Below are 23,455 nucleotides of genomic sequence, written 5' to 3' on the forward strand. Positions count from 1 at the left end.
GTGTGTGTGTGTGTGTGTGTGTGTGTGTGTGTGTGTGTGTTGAAGCAAAGTCTCTCTCTAGAGCCAATGGCTGTCCTGGAACTCACTATATAGACCAGGCTGGCCTTATCTTCACAGAGATTTCTCTGCCTCTGCCTCCCAAGAGCTACAATAGAAGATGTGTGCCACCATACCCAGCTTCTGTTTTTATACTTTTAATAGCTGTGTTGTAAACCCACCTTCTGAGGGCTCGTGACTATGCGCAGCAGGCTGGAGCAACCGCCTGCTGGGTGCAAACCCTTTGCGCCCTGACTCTGTCCAACGACTATAAAGAGGGCAGGCCATCCTCTAAGCATCACCACGACTTCAACGGCCTGATTACCTTCTCGTCACTTACTCCGTAGCTCCAGCTTCACCAGATCTCCGAATGGACCCCAACTGCTCCTGCTCCACCGGCGGCTCCTGCAATTGCTCCAGCTCCTGCGCCTGCAAGAACTGCAAGTGCACCTCCTGCAAGAAGAGCTGCTGCTCCTGCTGTCCTGTGGGCTGCTCCACATGTGCCCAGGGCTGTGTCTGCAAAGGTGCCATGGACAAGTGCACGTGCTGTGCCTGATGTGACGAACAGCGCTGCCACCACGTGTAAATAGTATCAGACCAACCCAGAGTCTTCCCATACAGTTCCACCCTGTTTACTAAACCCCGTTTTCTACCGAGTATGTGAATAATAAAAGCCTGTTTGAGTCTAAAAAAAAAAAAAAAANAAANAAAANAAAACCCACCTGCTCTCTTCATTGGAATAGATTCTAAATCAGAGAACTGTGCTTCCCAGTTTGCCATCATTGTTGATCTCAAGTGTTTTAGGTGCACAGACGTGAATTTTTCTTACTGTACACTAATTGCTAATTGTTAACATAGTCTGGCCGGGCGTGGTGGCGCACGCCTTTAATCCCAGCACTTGGGAGGCAGAGGCAGGCGGATTTCTGAGTTCGAGGCCAGCCTGGTCTACAGAGTGAGTTCCAGGACAGCCACGACTACACAGAGAAACCCTGTCTCGAAAAACCAAAAAAAAAAAAAAAAAAGAAACATAGTCTGGTAATATTTCTTAACAGATTTTTCAAACTGTTCAGTTGTACAAATAAAGCAGTTGCTTTCCTCTACTTAAAATGTTTTATGGTGCTGGACATTGAACCCAGGGTTGAATTGTATCTTTATCCCAATGATTCCCTTCTTAGAATGAGACTATCACTTTTCCCTGAGGACACTTCTGTGCATGTGTGTGTGTGTGTGTGTGCCTCTGTGCCTGCCTGTGTGTGTAAGTGCAAGCATGCTCATGTATGTGTATGTTTGTACAGGTGTGTACTTGTGTGAATGTGCGTATACATGTGTATGCATGCCCATGTATGTGTGGGCAAGCACATATGGCTGTGTGTTTTCAGACTCTAGGGAGCTACCCACACCAACTAACACGAAGGAAAGGTCAGTGGGTCCACAAGGCCAGTCTTTGTTTGTTTTAAATTCACTGGATCTTTTTAATGTTCTGTCCTGTGATCATCTGTGACTCTTTGGAACAAAAGATTCTACTCCCTCTTTCCCTCATTTCAAAGCGTTGGAAAAATCCACGTCTGCTTTAAGTTCCTGTTTGTACCATAGGGACAGTCCCACGGCGTACATGTCCTCCCCTTCCCCCTGCCTGAGGGACAAGGCCATGAATTCCTGTCCTATCTCTGTAATTGGAACCTGATTTTTTTTTTTTTCTTTTTAAATTCCAGGTCAAATGCCATTTCAGTGGCTCTGAGTATTTCAACAACACATTGTTTTTACCTGGAGAGGTCAGGTACAGTTGAGAAAATACTTTGTCTCCCTGTCTGACTGGAAACAAAAGCAAACCTTGCCAGCTCCAATTGCATTTCCAGCACAGCAAAGTGCCCACTGAGTACTTTTGTGACTGTTCCCTTTGCCAATAGTGGGTTGTTGTTTCTTTTCAAAAGAGGGTCTCATGTAGCTCATGTTGGCCTCAAACTCCCTGTGTAGCTAAGGATGACCCTTGAACTCCTGGTCTTTCTGTCTCCATCTCCGGAGTATTGGGGCTTCAGGCATGTGCTCCCATAGCCAGTTTTAACCAGTTTTATGTGGTTCTGGGGACCAAACCCAGGGCTTGGTACACATTAGGCAAATACTCTACGAACTGAGCTACATCTCTAGCCCTCAATAGTAGCTTATTTGCTAATTTTTTAATTAATTAAATTTTTACGTACTGTATGGACTCACCGGTGCCAGCAAGTATGGAGGCCAGAGGCTGGAGTAGGAGGCCATTCCTCAGCTGTACTGGACCTTACTCTTTGAGACAGTCTCTGACTAAACCTGAAGCGTGCCAGTCCAGCTAGACTGGCTGGCCGGCAAGCCCCCTGGATCTATAGACCCTGTCCTTCAACACTGGGATTACTGAGTCATACAGCCCTGCCTGGCTCCTAATGTAGGTTCTGGGGAATCTGAACACGGGCCCTCATGTTTGCAGTGTGCTGGTTAGTTTTATGTCAACTTAACACAGGCTAAAGTCATCTGAAAGGAGGTAACCTCAATTAAGAAAGTGCCACCTTACGATCGGGCTACAGACAAGCCTGCCATTTAGAGCATGTTAAGCACTTGCCTGCTGTTATTGTCTCTTAGACATTTTCTACTAAAGTGAAACAAAGCCGAAAACTAACCAAACAAATTTCTTAACAATTTTTGTTAAGTGCTTAAGAGTTTATGAAGAGCTTCAGGCATCAGCAGCCACGCTGAGGTTTGTCACGGATTCAGATGCTCCAGTCTCTTAATAGAAGTGGCTCCACGAGTTTTCATCCTGAGCACGGCACCTACTGAGAGCCAGGCAACTCCTTAACAAGCTGAGCAGCTATGAAGCCATATTCGACATAGAGGTCGAGTCCGCTTTACTCTGCACGGTCTCTGTGAGTCACAGCTCAGCTTACCTACTCCCCTGAGTTGTGTCTGTTCTCACCAACAATCAATTCTTGACACCAATTTAATGTCAGGCAATTTAATCCAATCCTGACACTATCTGCCTGCAGTTGGCCCCAGACTTCAGAAATGGAAGGCCTCACTCCAACAATGACTACCCTCTCAGGTCACTTGCCAGCCATACATGGGGTCACCAGAGTCAGCTCTCCTACCCAGCTGACAGCACCTATGGCCCCAGTCCCCACCCCTCAGCTGTGGTGGGCTCTCGGGACTCTCGGGGCTCAGGGAAGCATTGCTTCCTGTCACGTCACCATTTATCACAGAGGATGCTGAAGCACAACCAGATGAGGAGGTTCATCAGCGAGGTCAGAGGGTTCCCCCGAGCTAGAACATCTTTTCTGGCATGTGAATGTGTTAGTCAACTTGAAAGCACTCTGAACTTCGTCTTTTACATTTAAATTTACCAGCTAGTCATCTTGCTTTATTTTTAGAAACATTTTGCGTGGAGTGTGTGTGTGTATGTGTGTGTATATTTGTAAGTGTGTATGTCTGTGTGTGTGTGAAAGTGTGTGTCTGTAAGTGTGCCTCTGTAAGACAATGTGTGCGTGTGTATCTGTGTGTGAGAGTGTGTCTGTGTATATGTGTGTCTATGTGTATGTGTGTCTGTATGTATGTCTGTCTGTGTATGTGTGTATGTCTACATGTGTCTGTGTGTGTGAGAGTGTGTGTGTGTGTGTATGAGTGTGTGTGTCTGTGAGTGTGTGTGAGAGTGTGTGTCTGTGAGTGTGTCTCTGTAAGAGTGTGTGTGTGTGTGTCTGTGTGTGTATGTCTGTGTGTGTGTGTTTGTGAGTGTGTTTCTGTGTGTGAGAGAGTGTGTGTGTATGTGAGAGAATGTGTATATCTGTGTGTGTCTCTGTAAGAGAATGTGTGTCTGTATGTGTGAGAGAGTGTGTGTATCTGTGTGTCTGTGAGTGTATGTGTCTCTGTGTATGAAGATCCCCATATGCACCAGGTGCCATGCCATGCCATCTTTTTAGAGGTTCTGAGACAACCTGTAGGGAGTTGGCTCTCTCCTTTGACCTTGTGCATCCTGGGGATTGATAGCAGGTACCTTTATCCCAGAGCCAACTCTCAGCCAGGGCTGTCCTCTTCTCTATTTTAATTGCTTTGGTTACAATGAGCTAATATAATCTAATATCCCCATAGTGAATCTTCTTCACAGGACACAGGTGATGATAAATGTCACATGATGAATCAAAGGGACAGGTGTGGGTGGGAGTCTGTGTCTTCTTCGTGCGATGTTAACTTGACCTATGTCCCAGAGGGTACTGGCAATAATCCATGTGATAAACATTTGTAAATCTTACTTTGTTAAGAAAGAAACTGAATCATGGAGGATCCTTAAGAGAGGATGACTCATGGGTCCGTCCACTTCTTGAACGTGTCCGGGTGAAATCACAAGGTTGGATGATAGCACCCTTGCCCTTGAGAAGCCCACAGTTCAGCCATCTAAGGGCAAACAAAAATTCCATCACTGGATACAAGAATAGTTGGGGGTTGGAGGAGCTGGGGCAAGGGAAGTGACTTTAGGTTGGTCCTGACTCATAGGGAAAGGGTTAAAGATAAACTTCCTGGAGGAAGTGAAGCCTGTTGCTAAATTTTGAAGGTCAAAGTGGAGCTAGGACCTATGTTGTATCAATCAACAAGGTTCAGGAAACTACCAGCAAAGAGTGGAGTCAAGGCTGAGGTGGCCTGGAGGAAGAGAAAGGTCAGAGGGCAGCTCTTCTTGCGCAGAGCAGTTTTGACTTTACCCAGAGGGTAACAGGAGTTATTCAGAGGAGGCCAGGAGTACCAGGCTCTGTGAGTGTTAAGACAATTTCTCTCTCAATAGGTGGAAAAAATATAGCAAGGAAGAGCCAGGAGGCATGAGACCAATGAGAGAGGTCAGCATTGTTTCGGAGTGAGGCAAAGAGGAGGCCTCCAGAGAGGAGGTGCTACCTAGAGTCAGTCAACCCCAAAGCTAAGGATAGACCGCACAGGGTCAGCCATGGCCTTAGTTCCACACCAGAGGTCTCAGGCCATGTCACTTTAGTCCAGCTGACTAATTGTAAAAGTCTCCACAGACTCCCTCAGTTTCTATAATCCCTTAGAATGATTCACAGAACTCAGGAAAGCACTGTTATCCTGAAGGGTTAGTTTAACTTTAGTTATTGTGGTGATGTAGGATGTGGGTGTGTGGGTACATGCTACTGTGTGCAAGTGGAGGTCAGAAAACCACCTCCTGGGACTGGTCCTCTCCCTCCACCATTACCCTTTCCAGAGACTAATCTCGGTGGTTGGGCTTGCAAGGCCACTCCTTTACCTACTAAGTCACCTCCTGGCCTTGTTTGTTCTCCCTACCCCCCCTTGGGTTGGTTTTAGTTTTGTATCAAATGGGTACAAATTAGAACTGATCAAGGAAAGAGACTGGGGAGGAACGAGTAGGCTCCCAAAGGGAAGCTTCTGTCCTCAGGGCCTCATTAAACTAAAGAATGAGATGTGCAAAGACGATTGTTACTCAAGGATGCTTGAACCTCTGGCCAGAGCCTCGATGTCTGGGTTTTACAGAGATTCCATTACATACTCACAGGTATTGTTGAACTCAGCTACCAACCTTACCTCACATTCCAAATTGGTTTGACCTCTTATGGCTCAAACACCAAAAAAAAACCTTCTAATGACACACTGGCTTCTGGTGTCACCAGTTCTCTCCCTGAGTTCCCAGTTAGCTTAATTTTCTAAGAAAATTACCTCGTTAGTAACTGTTAGCTGTGGTCCCAAGAGCCCACCATGAATGACACTCTTTAACCCAAGGAATCTGTAGGGTTTAGAGGCTCACTCCCCCGGGCACTGGCCAGTGAGATGCCTCCCGTGCTGGGGTGAGAATGCAGAGCGACAGACATGAGGAATGCAGAATTGTATAAGTTGGGTAAGATGGATCCTGGGATATGGAGGTTTTGAGTATTGATGGTGGGTGCGTTGCTGAGGTGAGAGCTGCCAGGAAGTGGAGCCTGTCATTTTAAAAAAAGATTTATTTATTATTATACATAAGAATAATGTAGCTGACTTCAGACACACCAGAAGAAGGTGTCAGGTCTCATTACGGGTGGTTGTGAGCCACCATGTGGTTGCTGGAACTTGAACTCAGGACCTTTGGAAGAGCAGTCAGTGCTCTTACCCACTGAGCCATCTCTTCAGCCCTGAGCCTGTCATTCTTTTTTCTTTCTTTCTTTCTTTCTTTCTTTCTTTCTTTCTTTCTTTCTTTCTTTCTTTCTTTCTTTCTTTCTTTCTTTCTTTCTTTCTTTTCTTTTCTTTTTTGTTTCTTTTTTGGTTTTTTTGAGACACAGTTTCTCTGTGTAGCCTTGGCTGTCCTGGAACTCACTCTGTAGACCAGGCTGGCTTCAAACTCAGAAATCCGCCTGCCTCTGCCTTCTGAGTGCTGGGATTAAAGGCGTGCATCACCACGCCCGACTGAGCCTGTCATTCTTAATGTCCTCATTGGTTGTGGAGTTCTTGCTGTAGTGGCTCAGCTAGACACAATTAGGCAAATGCAGCTTGTACCTGATCAGGCAGGTTCCACCTCTCTTCCTTTTTCTTTGTCTTTTCCATTTCTCTGACTTCAAGCTTGCCCATGTAGTGAGTCACTGCCATCTGAGCCCAAAGAGTCAAGAGGATGGAGCCTTCTGTCTACAGAGTAGGTGGATGTCTGCATGCCTGCAAGAGGCCTGTCCTGACCTTGACGCCTCTGAATGACCGTTTGGCTGTTTATGAGGATGGCAGGGATGGAGAGGCCATATTCATATCCTTAATCAGAAAGGCACTTGCATTCCATAATGTAAAAAAGGAATCACTGCAGACCTGCTACTGCCAGCAGGCAATGGTTTGTTTGCTCTGAGTTAACCCCTCCCGGTCCACATGCCCCTGGAGGACTGTAAGGTTGACAGCTGCGTACGGACTTGACTCAGCCTTTCAAGAAGTGTTTGAGAGGGGCTGGAGAGAAGGCTCCATGATTAAGAGCACTGGTCGCTCTTACAGGGAGGGGGCCTGGGTTCCACTCCCAGCACTCACATGGCAGCTCACAATCTTCTATGACTCTAGTATCTTGGGAGATCTGACACCATTTTCTGGCCTCTGAGAGTAACCAGGTGCACAGGTGGTACACAGACACACACAAAAGTTCAACAACATACACATAAAAGTAAAGTTTCTATTTATTTATTTTGGTGTGTTGGGAGGGGCTTTTTGAGACGGTGTTTCTCTACATAGACCTGGCTATCCTAGTACTCACTGTATAGATCAGGCTGGCCTCAAACTCGAAAAGATTCATCTGCCTCTACTTCCTGTGTGCTGGGCTTAAAGGCATACACCATCACACCTAATTTTTTTTTTTCTTAAAGAAGAGGAGGAAGAAGGGGAGGAAGAAGAGGAAGAAGACATGGTGTTTGAGGGACTGGAAGGATGGCTCATTAGTTAACAGTGGGTGGTTACCCTTGCAGTAGACCTGCATTTGGTTCCCAGCACCCATGTCAGGTGGTCCACAATCACTTGTAACTCTAGTTCCAGGAGATCTGACTCTTTCTTCTGAACTACATGGGTACCTGCATGTGCATGGTGCACAGACACACAATGGAACACATACATAAAAATAAAGACATGCCCAACCCCAGACATCGCAGAATGAAAGAGGATAAGGAGCAATGCAGGCATCCCAGGTCTCAGAACCACGCTGACCGCCTGCCAGACGGAATTGTCTTAGCTCCAGAACGATTGACCTCAGTCCCCACCCTCTCCTACTCCCTGTGTAATGTGCTGGCTGGAAATGAGATGAGAGACAGATATTTAGGATGCTTAACCCACTGTCTTCTTATATCTCAGACTCTAGGATTCCATCCCTGTCTCTGTTTACTGATCATCTTTTGTCCTCTGGACACAAGCTAGGATCATCCAGGAAGAGGGAACCTCAACTGAGAAAATACCTCTATCACATTACTCTATGGGCAAGTCTATGGGACATTGTTTTGGGGGTTGTTTGTTTTTTTAATTAATAATTGATGTGGGAAGGTCTAGCCTATTCTGGGCTGTGCCACACCTGAGCTGTTGATGGTCCTGAGGTGTTTAAGAAAGCAAGCCAGAAGGAACAAGCCAGTAAGCAGCATTCCCCTGTGGTCTTTGCATCAGCGTTTGCCTCCAGAATCCTGCCTTGGCTTCCTTCTGTGACGGACAGAGATTCAGATGTGTTACACACATAAACCCTCTCTTCTCCAAATTGCTTTTGGTCGTGGTCTTTATCACAGCAGTAGAAAGAAAATGGAGACTGCATCTGTAAGTGAAGGCAACAATAAATTGTGGTGTCCCACTCCCATATTCCCCTGGGACTACCCCTGCCTGCATACGTGACAGACTGCACATTTACCTCACTTTATCTGTCCCCCAGGCAATGGCTTTGTTTTTGCCCTTGGCACCTTTTTTTGCAGGTGTTGTATGCTGGCCTGCAGCTTACAAGGACCAGGTACATCAGGGAGGCAGGCTGGGGCTGAAAGAGACTTAGACGGCAAGAGGTTAATGGAGCCAAGACATGATTCTGTTCAAGGCTCTCCAGTTTACTATGAGAGTCTACTTATAAAAGGGAAAGGCCCATCCCCCGCCAGTCCATTCTTGGTGTTGGGAGCCAGCCTGTAGGTGATGTGCAGAATAGGATGTTCCTCTGGAATGTATCAAGTGCTTCTCAGCAGGTAGCAGTGTCTTGGAGAGAGCAGTGGCAGGTGGCAGAACAAAAGAGCTATCTAGGTTGGAAGGCTCCACCTTAGGTAATTTCTTTCTCCGTGGTAGCAAGGTCAAAGTCTGGATCAGCCTACTTCAGAGCTGAGGGAAGCTACAATTCCTCCCTGATTATATAATAAAAATAGCCAGACCGAGGCATAAAATTTATTTATGCTCCATAGTCCTGCCTGGGAATTATGGTGGCTGGCTGCCGTGCCTGCCTTAGGATCTCAGATCTTCTCAAACCATCCAGTTTCGTCATAGGAGGCTATGTGCAGCTAGTTTGTGTAATATTTCACACAAACATGGCTCTGTGGTGTATTATCAACAGCCACGACCTTTTGCATGTACCCCTATCTTAGATTGGCATGATTTCGGATCTGGTTGCCCGTCATTGACTAACTGGCCCTCATAGCACGCCTTATTCCCAAATCAGACCAAAGCCACAATATGTACTTCGATTTCTTCTTGATGAAAATTAATAACTGCCACCTGCCTGTTGGAGGCGAGGTTTTACATCTGCTGTAGTCAGGCTGAATGGAGTGGCTGACCTGCTTGCGGAAATAAAGGTGGGGCAGTGAAAAGCAACAATATAAAAGCTTCTTGGTGGAAGCTCAGGTACTTTATTCAGTTGCAAATTAGCAACAATCTAGCTCAGGCTCTAGCCTCCAGGTGTGGGGGAGCTGGCTTTTAGAATTAGCAAAAAGGCCAGAGATTCTCTGGAAATGGAGGCTGTATTCCAAATTAACTTTTTCGGGTAAAAAGGAATTTCAGCCATCAAGGAGGTTAAAATCATACTTACTAGAAGATTCAGGATCTGTGTCCACTTGACAAACCAGTCTTTAAGGCAGACATCATACTCCGTCTTCTTTTTGTGAAAAAACACATACAGAACCTCTTCCCCAGATTAAAACGGGGTCTGGACCATTCCACATATTAGTTAATGGGTCCCGCCATTTAACCATGGCATAAGAACTGGAAGTAACAGGATGCCAGTGGCGATCTGCTGCAGACTGACTTTTAACATCAGTTTGCAGGAAATTTAAAACAAGACAAAAGCAAGATGTGCTTTTGGTGACCTTGGGGGGTATAACTGCCCCTGTTTCATTTTTAAAAGCCAGTTTTTCAGAGTGCCATGAGCACGTTCGACAATTCCTTGTCCCATGGGGTTATAAGGAATTCCAGTTTTATGTTTGATACCAAATTCTTTACAAAATGAAGTAAAATTGTTGCTATTATAGGATGGCTCATTATCTGTCTTAATGAGTTTAGGCAATCCCATAGCATTAAAGGCTTGCAAAAAATGATCAATTACATTTCTAGAGGCCTCTCCCATATGTAGAGAAGCAAAAAGAAATCCTGAACAAGTGTCATTACAAACATATATATTTTTTTTAATTTTCAAAATTCCGCATAATGAGTTACATCCATTTGCCAAATATGATTAGGCATAAAACCTCATGGATTAACTCCTAAATGTGGCACTGGAGAAAATGTAATACATTTAGAACATTGTTTTACAATCATTCTTGCCTGCTCTTTAGTGATATTGTGTCTGAGCCTTAAGGTATGGCTAGAGAGATGAAACTTATCACGGTCACGTCTAGCCAAAGCAACAGGATCTGAAATTAAAGCCTCTGCTACCAGAGCCCTGTCGATGTAATCATTGCCTGCAGCTAAAGGTCCAGGAAGACCAGAATGAGCTCATATATGACCAATATAAAACGAATGTTTTCGGGCAAGAATGATGTTTTGCAATTGTGCAAACAGAGATCCTGCTGGCATATTAAAAGTTAAATGTACCACAAGTCTGCAATAAGGGAATTGATTGTGCAACATATAAACTATCAGTAAAAATATTAAAAGCACCACTTACAGATTCAAAGACATTCAGTACTGCTGTCAGTTCTGCTAACTGAGCTGAGAGGCCAGGAGTCTCTATGACTATTTGTTGACAAAACATCTCAAATACTTGACTGTTATAGTCAGTTTTAATGTAACATGGGCAGTGACTAATAGCACTTTCAATTGTTTCTCTTGAAGAGCGGTTGTAACTAGAAAGCTTGAAAAGTTATTAATAGTCACATGAGTATAATTTATTTATTAAATCAGAAATAAGAGCATTTATTTGTAGCAATTTATTAAGTATAAGTCCTCAAGAATTAACACTATTATGTGGAAACAAGTAGTAACTGAGGACACTAATAGCAAAGAATTTTTTATAATTTGATATGCACAATTTCTAGGAATATTAAAATATTATCTTAAACCATAACTGTTTTGAGTATATTAAGAATGAGATTATATATCCAATCTATCTTATATGTAGGACCTACAGACTGTCTGAGATATAAATCCAGCATGGCATTGCTTTAAGATGTCTAGGTAATCTAAAACAATTTATTAAATGTCTAAAAACAGCCTTCTTAAAAGGACAGATTTATTTTCTTATGAGTTGTATATGCATAAGCAATCGCAAATTTGAGAATTAATAGCATCTGAGGGATGCTTAATTAATCTTAAGCAATTGTGAGCTCTGAGATATAACATTGACTATTAATATACAAATTAAGGTTTGATTGTTCAGCATTTTAAAACACCATCTACAGCACACAACTAAATTATCTGTGCTGAAGCAGGGGGAAGCTCAAAAGAATTGGGGTGTGATCTAATTCACATCTACTTATTTCCCATAGAGGGGTTGTTTTTAAACACAATAATTGGGATGCATGCATGCATGAACTTATAGAAGAAACAAAAGCATGCATAAAAACAATTTTTTAACTTATCTTTGGGATATTGATTGTCAATTTTATTTTAAATGATGGTATGCAATAGATCAATTATTAATATTCTGTAATAACCAATTTGATTGCTGTTTGGAACAAGAAACAGACACTTAGTCAGGTTTTTAAGACACGATTTTTGTTATAGTTCCCCAAACTATATGAATTTATCTTATAATTCTGTTAGCACCACAGCGGCTTAATAGGATGCTGAAACTATGCTTTGAGGTGAACGCCACCTCAGCCTCGCCCTTGAGAGGCATTAGTGAATAAGATACTTTTCACTTAGGAAACAATATACACTGAAAGATTCAAACTCTTAGCTTCTTGTATATAAGCAGAAATGATAAACATTTTTCTTATATAGTGTAAAGCTGTGTTAGCCATACCTACAGCAATATTTTCCAGTGATTACCAGTGATTCCAGTTCATTAGCAGCAAAATTCTTTACAATTATCAGAATGTAAAGGAAAAAAACAAACTCTTAAATCTACAATAACTTTACATGAAGTAGGCAAGTCAAATCACAATATCCTGATAAATTCTACAGCCTGATTGACCCTTTTTATAAACTTAGAATTTAAACTTTATTAGAATAACATCTGGGTAGATCTGCAATAGTGTTCTTTCAGCTAAAAGAAATTTCCCCTGGAGGCAAGTTTCCAGAGCTTCCCTAGGCACCATTTGCAAGACAAAAGAAAGTCACACAAACCAAGCAGAAGCTGCACTGAGCTTAGTTCCTCTTGCCATGAGGACCGATTTTAGAATTACTAAGTTTCTTTTACAATATTAGACCATAACTACAACTTTGGGAAAGCAAAACCCAATTTCAAAACAATTTATCACCTTTAGAATCAATATTAGAAGCCTTACTATCATGTTAGGAAGTTTGGCTATCAATTTATACCTATGAATGCATGACAGTGCAAGCTTTAATGCTTCATTAAAGAGATATTGCTTTAAAAATTATCTTCAAATTTACTTTCTAGGATAAGAATCACATTAAATATTATCTCAACTAGAAGTATCCTTAGAGGCCTAGTTTTTTGGCCTGCTTTATGCCACGGGTTTGAAAGACTCCAAACCTGATTACCAATTTAAAGCCAACTTTCTAGTAACCAGTGTTACGCCTTTTTGATCATAACTTATAAGCTAATACTCTACGATGAAGACACGAAGAGCATATTACACCTCTAAGACCAGTAAAAAGCCAAACGAAACAGCTACACTTAGACCAATCAGAGAATTTTAATTTTTCTAGCTATAATTATAAGATAAAAAGTACTTTGTCATTTGCTAAACACATTTATCACGATTGCAGAGAATTTTCTTAGGAAAAAAATTATCTATCATCTTTTTCGCCCCAAAACCAAGAGGCTGCAAACTCCTTTTGTAAAAAACAGTTTTTCCAGCAGGAGCCCTCCTGCTGTGCCTGATCCTCTGCCAGACAATCAAAGCCACTCTTGGCTTTGTCTATACCAGCCATCTTTTATTTTTCAACACCAAACACTGAACCTTCAGTCATTCAGACGACTAGACATGAACACACATGAATTGAACAGGTAGACGGACCAGTGCACCAGACATTAGACAACACAAAGAGGGCAGAGAACTTCTGCTGTAGAGCCAGAGAGAATAAAGCAGGGCGTCCCCCGAATTCTCTCTGCCTCTGGGACAGTTTCAAAATCCATTTTCCTCTATATATTTTATTCCATCATTTTAAGCCCTATTCCTCTAGCCTGATACAGTTCTCGACTGCGGACAACCGCCTGTTTCATCATTTTAAACCCTATTCCTCTCGCCTGAAACAGCTTTTAAAAGCTGCGGACAACCGTGTGATTCACAGTTTCTAGTCCCACACATATTTTGCTGTCAAATCCTAAGTGGAAAAAGCCCCGGGTTAGCACTATTCCAAACTTAGCCCGTATCCTTCCGCACCTCCAGCAACCCTTTTTTAAAAAAATGAAGTTTAAAGCTAGCGCTAGCATAAATACCTGTTGCTCACCGTGCCCGATATGATCTGATTCTTTCCTTCCCTTGGAGCTCCGTACAAGACAGTGATTCCCTCAGTGTTTTCCCTCCGTTCCCATGGTCCCTGGCCCAGGCACCAATCTGTTGTATGCTGGCCTGCAGCTTACAAGGACCAGGTACATCAGGGAGGCAGGCTGGGGCTGAAAGAGACCTAGATGGCAAGAGGTTAATGGAGCCAAGACATGATTCTGTTCAAGGCTCTCCAGTTTACTACGAGAGTCTACTTACAAAAGGGGAAGGCCCATCCCCCGCCAGTCCATTCTTGGTGTTGGGAGCCAGTCTGTAGGTGATGTGCAGAATAGGATGTTCCTCTGGAATGTATCAGATGCTTTTCAGCAGGTAGCAGTGTCTTGGAGAGAACAGTGGCAGGTGGCAGAACAAAAGAGCCATCTAGGTTGGAAGGCTCCACCTTAGGTAATTTCCTTCTCAGTGGCAGCAAGGTCATAGTCTGGATCAGCCTGCTTCAGGGCTGAGGGAGGCTACATGCAGGTACTACAGGTATGTAAGCATAACTTCACAGAGGAAAAAACACCTTTCCTCTGTCAGTCATCTGATTATCTCTACCTGGAGCCGTGCAAAGGAGCCTGTCAGAGCAGGCAACGAGAAAAAGACAAACAAGCTTACAAGCAGGTTCACACATCTGTTTTCAGAAGAAGCTCACAGGGGTAGGCAGATGGCTTATACACTTAATCCTGGTTTGGGTGATAAATGTCCCCACAGTCTGTGGGGTTTGAGTGTTTGGTTCCCAATTGGGGCTTCTGTTTGTGGAGGCTTGGGAAGTGTGACCTTGCTGGGGGAAGGATGCTAGGGCCTAGGCATTGAGGTTTCTGCCATTTCTGTCAGATCTCAAAGAAACCCTGGAAAAAATGGCTAGCTATGGTGCCTATTAGCATACCGAAGCACACAATGGCCACCGGCTCAGTACCTTTGGCTCTTCTCCCCTCTCCTGACCCTCCACCCTAAACCTCTTAAGCCCAGGAGCTTCCCTCCCCATCCTAACCCCCAGCTTCTCTTTCTTATATAACCCTGCCATTTCTTGATTCCCTTGGCACTCTCTTGGTCCTCTTGGCTTTCTCTCATCTTTCTTCTCTTCCTTGCTTCCTTTCTTGCTTCCCCCTCCCACCCCACCCCCAACCCCAATAGCTCAGTTCACTCAAATGGTCATTTCTAGTCTACTGTCTTCTCTTCCTGCTCTGAACTCTTCCAGATGCCTCGGGCTGTCCTCTCCCCCACATATACAATAAAATCCTTCTCAACCTAAGACTTGCCATGTCCTCCTCTTCGTTCTATTCCCGGTGTGCACGTCCTGCTTTCTGCTTATGGTTTAGGATGTGAGGTCTGAACAGCTCCAGCCACCATGCCTAGCCTACTGCCCTGCTTCTTCCCCACCATGTTGGTGATGGACTCTTGTCCCTTTGGAACCATAAGCCCAATTGACTCTTCCTTCGATAAGTTAACTTGGTCATGGTGATCTACCAATAGAAAAGTAACCATTACACATCAATCATCCCAGCTAAGCCACAGGGAAGGAGCTTGGGCGACAGGAAGGGAAGAACCAGCCTACCTCCATCTTAGGCTTAAAAGCCATCTTAGAGTAAAAACAAATTAGGTTCATTCCTGTTTATGGTTATTCTGTTTCTCAAAGACTGAGCTATGCCCTACCTGTAACCTTAACTACTGCCTGTGCCAGGGATGGAACTTTGCATGACCTTGAATTCCAAGTCATCCCATTCGGGGTGATTCTGGTCCCTTGGATATCCTTTTCCAGGAATCTATGTCCTTCCAGATGACATACAGGGCTGTGATGATAGTTCTAGATATAGTGAGGACCTCCACCCCCAACCCAGTCTAGTTAGCACCAGCTATAGAACTTGAAAGTCCATTACAAAATAAAAGACAGGACCTTGGGTCAATGACATTCACAAATTTCAGAGTGTAGACAGCAGAGTTCCTATGGCTGTGTCAGCTGTATCCTGAGGGCTGGGAAGGAAACACTAGGCACCCCTGCCTCTGCTCTACATCTCCAGCCTATTTCTAGATGTCACTGTTGTCTGTGGGGAAAGGTGCTGATTTTTATGACTCATCTTGTGTGTGTGTGAGGGATGGATTTTAGTTTCTAAGGCCATCCTCAAGGTAGAATGGGGGAATGAGAGACTGGAGGGGAAGAGGAGGTCAGAGGCATCCGGGGCTGAGGTTTCCAGAAGGCCTGCCAGAGGTACTGTGTTCTTTCCACGTTCAAGGTGAGGGGTTTGTCTGGTGATTGGCAAGCTCATATACCTGGCATTCCAGACATAACTTAATAGATTCTTGAATGCCTTTATTTACCGATATAGATAACAATTATCAACTCATATAGATAGCAATTATCAACTCACGCCTCCTGGCACCTGGCAAGTGTGATGGATTTATTAAAGAAGATGTTGAGTCATTCTTTCTTGAAACTTACACTCTAAACGGAGTAACTGGGGCCACTGCTGTTGCTCTAGGAGAGAGAGAGAGAGGAATGTAAGGCAAGGCTGAGTACAACCTGAGAGCCACTGATACACGTGGAACAGAACTCAGCCCTGCCAGTTCCCCCAAACCAGCACATTTCTACTTCCTTCTGGCTGTCTTGTGCCACTTCCTGAACACCCATAATCAAAGTCTCTCAGGTTTGTGACTTACACAGCAGCAGGCTTTTTTTTTTTTTTTTTCTGGCACAGACCTCCTGACATTTGGAGTTTCAGTGGTCCAGCAAAGCCAGTGATGGTGCCAAGAAGGCTCTGGAGGCCTGAGGCCAACCCCCTGGAAAGGAGGAACCACGGGTGCTAAGAGGGACTGAGCAAAGTCATGCACTCATCAGAGAACACCTATCTACATTTGAAAGATGTATCCATGGCTGGATGTCAGCTGTGGGGAGCCCAAGAATAACAGTGTTCCCTGAATGTGAGCCCCTCACAGAGCTGACAGTGACAGGAGTGAGGGAGCTACAGACACTGGCTACTCCCTGGGAAGGGGAAAGCTGGGCTAGAGAGGCACTGAGGTCCTAGGTGATTTGAACGAGCAAGAGGCTCACACTCCCTAGATCTAAACCTGTATCCCAAAGAAGGTCACAATAGCCACTTGTATATTAGCTTTCTGGGGGCTTCCAGAACAAAGTGCCATAGTCCGATGACTTAAATGACAAAATGCATTGTCTTTCAGCTGTGGACGATGGAGGTACCACTGTGTGGCAGGGCCATATTCCCTTGGAAATCTATGTGTGCTCTTGCGTGCATGTTCTTCCTGTGTCTTCTAGTTCCTGCTGGCACCAGAGATATTTGGTGTGTTTCAGTGTCCCCTGAGACTTCTGCTCCTTCACTCAAGGCCTCTCGTGTGCTTGGCTCTCCTTCCTTCCTACACAGATCATACTGGATTAGGGCTCTGGTATGTTCCAGGTAGTCTGTAATGACTTCATTTACAGACAAGGTTGCATTCCAAGGTGTTAAGGGGTCACGACTTCAGCTGGTCTTTGGGTGGGATACATGTGTATACTGGGGAGAAATCTAGACCTGGTTTAAGGATGATTCTAAATGACCAGCTGATGTGACACCTGCCACTGTGGCCTCTTCATAGAGCCCTTAAGCCCAGTTCTGAGGGTGGCAAGCAGCCCGCCTGTCGATCCACATCCACGACGAGACTAGAAAGCATCCATCCAGATTTGCTCTTTCACCTTCTGGAAATCAGACACTTTGCAAGAAATATCTTCCTCTGTCAAATATCAAGAGAGTGAATAACAAGGTGGGAGGGAATAACACGGTGTACCTTGTGTAGCTGCAAACAGCAGCTTGGAGGGAGGGGGCTCCTGTGTCACTTAAGGGATAGATAAAGGAGAAGCTAAATGGAGTGTGACCCTGGGCTGTGTGTGTGTGTGTGTGTGTGTGTGTGTGTGTGTGTGTGTGTGTGTGTGTGGTTTCATCTAAAGCTTCTATTAGGGCTGCTGTAGGGGGAGGGGAGAAAAAGCAAGGTTAGGGGATTGTGGCCTTGAGGACAACAGGAGATAGAAACTGGTCCAGTAGGCCAAGGGACCCTAAAGCAGCAGCTCTGGAATGTCCTTGCTAGAGGCCAGGATGCAGAGAGAACTGGTTCCTTGTTATCTCACATCCCTGCCTGGAAGCTACAGCGAAAGCCTGAGGAATCCTGACAGGAAGCAGCTGGACAGCTCATGGATGAGCCAGCGGCACGGACCCCTCCCCATGCTTCACCCCAGTTTCTGCCATCAGTCCCACAGACAGACCCAGACTACTAGCATCTTGAGGGCACCCTGTATGTGGGGACCAAAAATTTTCAAAACACTTTTTCTGTGGTCTGTAAATTTCATTCACTGGCTCTGGGCAGCTTTAGCGGCTGTTGAATTTTCTGGGACTCACCCCTGCTCCAGGCTCATCAAGAGTCAAGAAAGGCTCCTTTGAATTCAAATATTCCCCAGAATATCCTGTATCATCCTAGGCTCTGACTCCCACATTTGGCTTCTTAGCAGGAACACTGAACACCGGACACCAGTCTCAGGAACTGCTTTGTGACAGATGCTAGGAACAGGAGACAGGGTGGATCCAGGTTTTCTGGTCCTGAGGTTTATTCTGTTTCCAAAGCCCAGTTTTAAACATACATACACACACACACACACACACACACACACAAAATTATGAACACAAAATTACTATCTCCACTAGGTTCCTAGAATAGCTGTGTCCAATGGGGTCAGGGTCTATTGGGAGAAGCCTCATCAGGACCCAGTGAAGGAGCCTGAGTGAGGCCTGCTGATGCTGTAGCTCAGAGGGCCCTCAGGGACTTGAGAAGAAAGGAGACAGAAAGACTCCTGGGAGCCTGTGTGGGGAGTCATCCTGTGATTACAGGAGAGCGGGAGTCTCGGGAGCAGTTGAGTAAATTAGAGGCCTGCTGAGAAGGGTGCCTGGAAGACAAGGCAGGCAGTGTCCAATAAGGGGGCAGGCTGCTTCAGGACCGGGGAGGCAGGGTCTGCCCAAGGCTCCGAGCTGCAAGGCCCAGATCAGGGAGGAGAACAGAGTCCCACCCCAGGAGGAAGATGGGGGAAATTGTGAACCAGAGCATCTTTTAACAGAGGTGGGGGAATAGGGGGGGGCAGGAAGAAGAGAGCAAAGAAAGGGGAGGAAGAGGCAGGAGGTTCATGCCTGTAATCCCAGTACCTGAGAAGCTGAGGAGGGAGGACTGCTGTGAGTTTCAGGCCAGCCTGGGCTACAGAGGAGACCCTGACTCAAAAAACCATGGAGAAGAAGAAAAGGAGTAGGAGGGGAGATGACTGAGTGCCTAGCTTCTCTCCTGCAACCTTTCCCACCAGCTTGCCCACTCCCAACCCTTCACCTCCTCAACCAGAGGCCAACTCACTCACACACACACACACACACACACACACACACACCACAAGTTTGCCCCTTCCATAGCTCAATGGTAAAGACTCTAGGTATGCAGAATTGGGGCAAGATTGGCTACCAGTACATTTGAAAGGAGACAGTAACTGTTCTGATTAAAGGAAGGTCTCCCCAGAATGAACCTGGCCTGGAGGGTCAGTGGATTTGTGTGCTGAGTAGACAACCTTTGCACTTCTAGCCTAAGAGCTCTGAGATCCAACTCTCCATTGACCGTTTAGAAAGACTGAAACCGGAAGCTGGGACCAGAACCTAGCCCTCCTGCCCTTTACCCTCTGCCTAGCTACCTTTTCTGAGCTCTGTCTTCCCCTGGGACGATAACACCCTCACCCACATCCACCCCAAGCCAATGGAGAGAGGAAAGCAGAGCTCTGAGGAGGAACTGTTCAGTGTCACAGGGTCACATCCAGCCTGCTGTGGCTCATTTAGACCATTTCCTCCTTAGCTCAGGGGACCTGGCAGCCCACATTCTCCAGGCCTCCCAGGATCTACAGCTGTGATCTTCATTTTCTGCCTGACTCAAACTTAAAAGCGAGCCTGGGGTGAAGAAGTGTAGGTTTCCAGGCTCAGCCCACCTGCCTCACCATGTGCTGGGCCTATGCACGTGGGATCTTTACAATTTGTATTGTTTGTTATGACTGTGGAAGGATCGGGGCTCCTGAGAAACGCAGAAACCAAAGGTGAGAGGAAGGAGACAAAGATTCCCGATGATCACTCAGGGAAGGAACCAGGGTAGATGTCCATCTTCAGAGTCTTCACAGCACGTGGAAGCAACTACAGGGTCAGGCCTGAATCCTTTAATCCTAGTACTCAGGAGGCAGAGGCAGGAGGCTCACTGTGAGTTTAAGGCCAGCCTGGTCTTTATGACAGTTCCAGGCCAGCCAGGGTTACATAGTAAGACCTAGTCTAAAACAAACAAACAAACAAAGTAACAACAAAATTGCCATAGTGGGTCACCTACTGCTTTGTGTATTGACTTCCTTAAAAAGAAAGCTGATAATTATGATGAAATTGCTCCACATCAACAAACATTATCCAAAAGCAAAGCTGCTAGTTCTTTCTTTCTTTCTTTCTTTCTTTCTTTCTTTCTTTCTTTCTTTCTTTCTTTCTTTCTTTCTTTCTTTCTTTCTTTCTTTCTTTCTCTCTCTCNTCTCTCTCTCTCTCTCTCTCTCTCTCTCTCTCTCTCTCTCTCTTTCTCTCTCTCTTTCTTTCTTCTTTGGTTTTTCGAGACAAGGGTTTCTCTGTGTAGCCTTGGCTGTCCTGGAACTCACTTTGTAGACCAGGCTGACCTCGCACTCAGAAATCTGCCTGCCTCTGCCTCCCAAGTGCTGGGATTAAAGGTGTGTGCCACCACTGCCCAGTTTTTTTTATTTTTTAATTTAAATGTTAAGTGGTTAAAAACCTGGCTGGCTCAAGCAAGGCAAAACCAAGAGATTTGGAAGCACCGAGGCTCATAGGAAGGAACTCTTTGGAAGACAGGCCTGCCTAGGATAGAGGGGTTGAAGTCTGGCTGAGCGCTTTGAGGATTGGGTGCTCTGAGGGATTCCATGCCTGTTGTCCCATCCACCCACGTGTCAGTCTGTCACATGGGCCACTGGGGCCAAGGCAGCCTGCTTTCCCCCAGCGATAGTCTCTTCCTCAGAAAGAAGATCGCAAGCGTAACTGGTCATGTGGCTCCTGGAATAGACACCACACTCCTCAGAGTGCCTCGATACTTCAGAAGAGCACGTGGCCGACTCAATCCAAAGCTTTGCAGGACAGCACATGTCTAACTTCGGAACATCCCTTCAGAGAGAATTGGAAAGCCCCACCACACACCTTACTCCTTCCTGCTGGCTGCAAATAGGATGTGGTTGCTGGAGATTTGCAGTCACAGGAGACCTTGAGGTGGCAGCTTCCTGCTGATCTTGGCAGAATGGCATGTATGGAGAGTCCTGGGTCCCCAGCAGATTGTGCACACACAGCAGGAGCTCTGGTGTGTTTACCTCTAGGCTTTTATAGGCAAGAGACAAAAAAAAAAAAAAAAAAAAAAAAAAAAAAAAAAAAAAAAAAAAAAAAAAAAAAAAAAAACTGGGTCAGCGAGATGAGGCAGCAGGTAAAGGCACCTGCCACCAAGCCTGGTGACCTGAGGTTGATTTCTGGTTCCACTTGGTGGAAGGAGGGAACCAAGTGTCACAAGTTGTCCTCTGACTTCTACACTCAAGTTCTCTGTCTCTGTTTCTGTTTCTGTCTCTGTCTCTGTCTCTGTCTCTGTCTCTGTCTCTGTCTCTGTCTCTGTCTCTCTCTCTCTCTCTCTCTCTCTGTCTCTCTGTGTGTCTCTCTCTCTCTCTCTCTCTCTCTCTCAGACACACACACATGCATACACACCCTCTACAGTGAGCATTTAAAGCCCTGGGCTCTTTCCACAGAACATCCCTGCTATTAGGGAAGGCTGCTAATATTTATGGATTGTCTCCGGCTTGCCAGACATGTACACATACTTTAATTAAACTTAATGTAATGTAGCTTCATTTAATTTTCCTACAAACCCCGAAGCGTTAGTATTATTATCCCCATTCTATGGATGAAGAAGCCAAGGCTCCCAGGGGCTGAGTAGCAAGTACACACAGTGAGTGCTGGTCTGGTGGCCCCCATATCTGCTCTTCCCAAGTTTGCCCAGCGTCTTCTGCCTCCTGATCCACCAGCTTCGCTTTGGAAGATAAGCGTCTCACTCGATTTATTTGTTTCATTTCTCACCAGCCTTCGTCTTGAGAAGGAACCCAGAACCTGAGCCATTTCTCAGGGGTTTGAATGAAAACTTAAATCAGGCTTTAATATCAGTAAATTCTTTTCTTTCTCAAGGAAAAAAAAAAGCCCATAGTCAGCTATAATAAATCCGCTCATTACCTTTATTACAGTGATTACCGCTCCCGCCACTATAATTGGCTTCTCCGAGGTTTTAGGAGGAACTGTGTCTTCAAAGGTCTGTGCTTGGAGCTGAACTTGGCTTTTGTGGCCAAATTAGGAGCCTGGGTCCTGGGAGAAGTGGGGGGTGAGGGAGGAAGACCCCACAGCTCAGGAACCTGTGGCTACTACAGCAGCTGTGTCCGTAACATCCATCCCAATTGCACACTGTCTACGGTACACAATGGTGTCTTCTTGGACAGGCCTCAGCTTGTCAAACAGAGAAGGCTTCTGACGGGTCTGTGTACTTTGCAAAGCCCATCCCAAGATGACCAGGACTCTGCAGGTGCTCAGGCTGGTTATGGGATACAAGGGAAGAGGTGGGACAAAGAATCCGAAGACCTACCTATGTTACAGTGCTTGCTCCTCAATGACCTTGGGCAAAGACATTTCCTTTTGTCAAAGGGATGAATGCATGTACTCGGGAGCTTAATGGTAGATGAGGCTAAATGATGAGATGCTGAAAAAAATAAGAGTCTTTGTAGGATGCTGGGGAATCTCCCATGGAAAATTTAGACAGGTTGGTGTTCTTGTCCTGTGGGCACAGACTCCTGTCCGTTCTGCCACTTGGATTGTTACTGACCCATGCGATCGCCTGTGCCTCAGTCACACTAGCTCATGAGTGACAGAGAGAGAGGCACCCTCCTTGGGATCCTGACACTCTATGTGATTCTGGGTCAGGCCCAGCTCCCCACAGTTCAAAGGCCCAGATCCCCACAGTTCACAGTCGTTGTAAGTGTGAGCCACTGGCACTTCAGACAGGCCAGCAACCTGTTCCTATCAGCATGGAGCAAGCACCTCACAAGATTCAGAGAAACCATAGCATGGAGGGTAAGAAGCTAGCTAGCAGCTTGACTGTCTAGTATTTTGTGAGCCCCAGTTGAGTGCTATGAAGGAAAAACAACTGCTGTCCCATGCAGAACAGACCTTAAAGTGGCTATTTACCTGGCACCCCCTGCTTGGGGCCGCCGCTTGGGGCCACTTGCCTGGTATCCTCCTGGACCTTCCAATCTCACCTTTGTAGGACCTGCCTACTGCATCCCATTGGTCACCCCACCATCATTGGAGGACCATTTAGTGCCTCACTTTCTGGAATTGGAATAAGACAGAGCTGGCCTCAATCATTGTGTTTGCAGACTGAGGGTAAAGGGGTGGCCCAAGCCAATATCTAGGACCATTTCCTTCTTTGTAGCCAAGATTTGGGATGGCTCCTGGGAATGGTGGAAATGGGAGCCACAAACTTAGCTTTTGCCCCTTAGGAATCACTCTCTCTCTCCCTCTCCCCTTCCCCCTCCTCCTCTCCCCCCCCCCCTCCCTCTCTCTCTCCTCCTCCCCCTCCCTCTCTCTCTCTCACACACAAGCCAATGATGCTCTTCTAACAAGGTTGTGGTTCACAAAAGACTGTGTGTACAGAAGGCTGCACAGTGTCAGGCATGCAGCAGGTACTCATAAAAAGGGCAAAAGCAAAAGCTCTAATAATCAATAGACTGTGGTGACCATGGTGACCCAACTAATGTCACTCTTGGATAGGCCTGA

The 23,455-nt window shown here is 45.5% G+C and overlaps 1 pseudogene across 1 annotated transcript; it reads left to right on the forward strand.

The window, feature by feature from the left end:
- Positions 1–342: 342 nt before the first annotated feature.
- Positions 343–739, forward strand: LOC110307222 (annotated as a pseudogene). Its single transcript, XR_002379366.2, has one exon. The product of XR_002379366.2 is annotated as a metallothionein-1 pseudogene (transcript).
- The last annotated feature ends 22,716 nt before the right edge of the window (positions 740–23,455 follow it).

Source organism: Mus caroli, chromosome 12, assembly GCF_900094665.2.
Source record: "Mus caroli chromosome 12, CAROLI_EIJ_v1.1, whole genome shotgun sequence".
Taxonomy (NCBI): domain Eukaryota; kingdom Metazoa; phylum Chordata; class Mammalia; order Rodentia; family Muridae; genus Mus; species Mus caroli.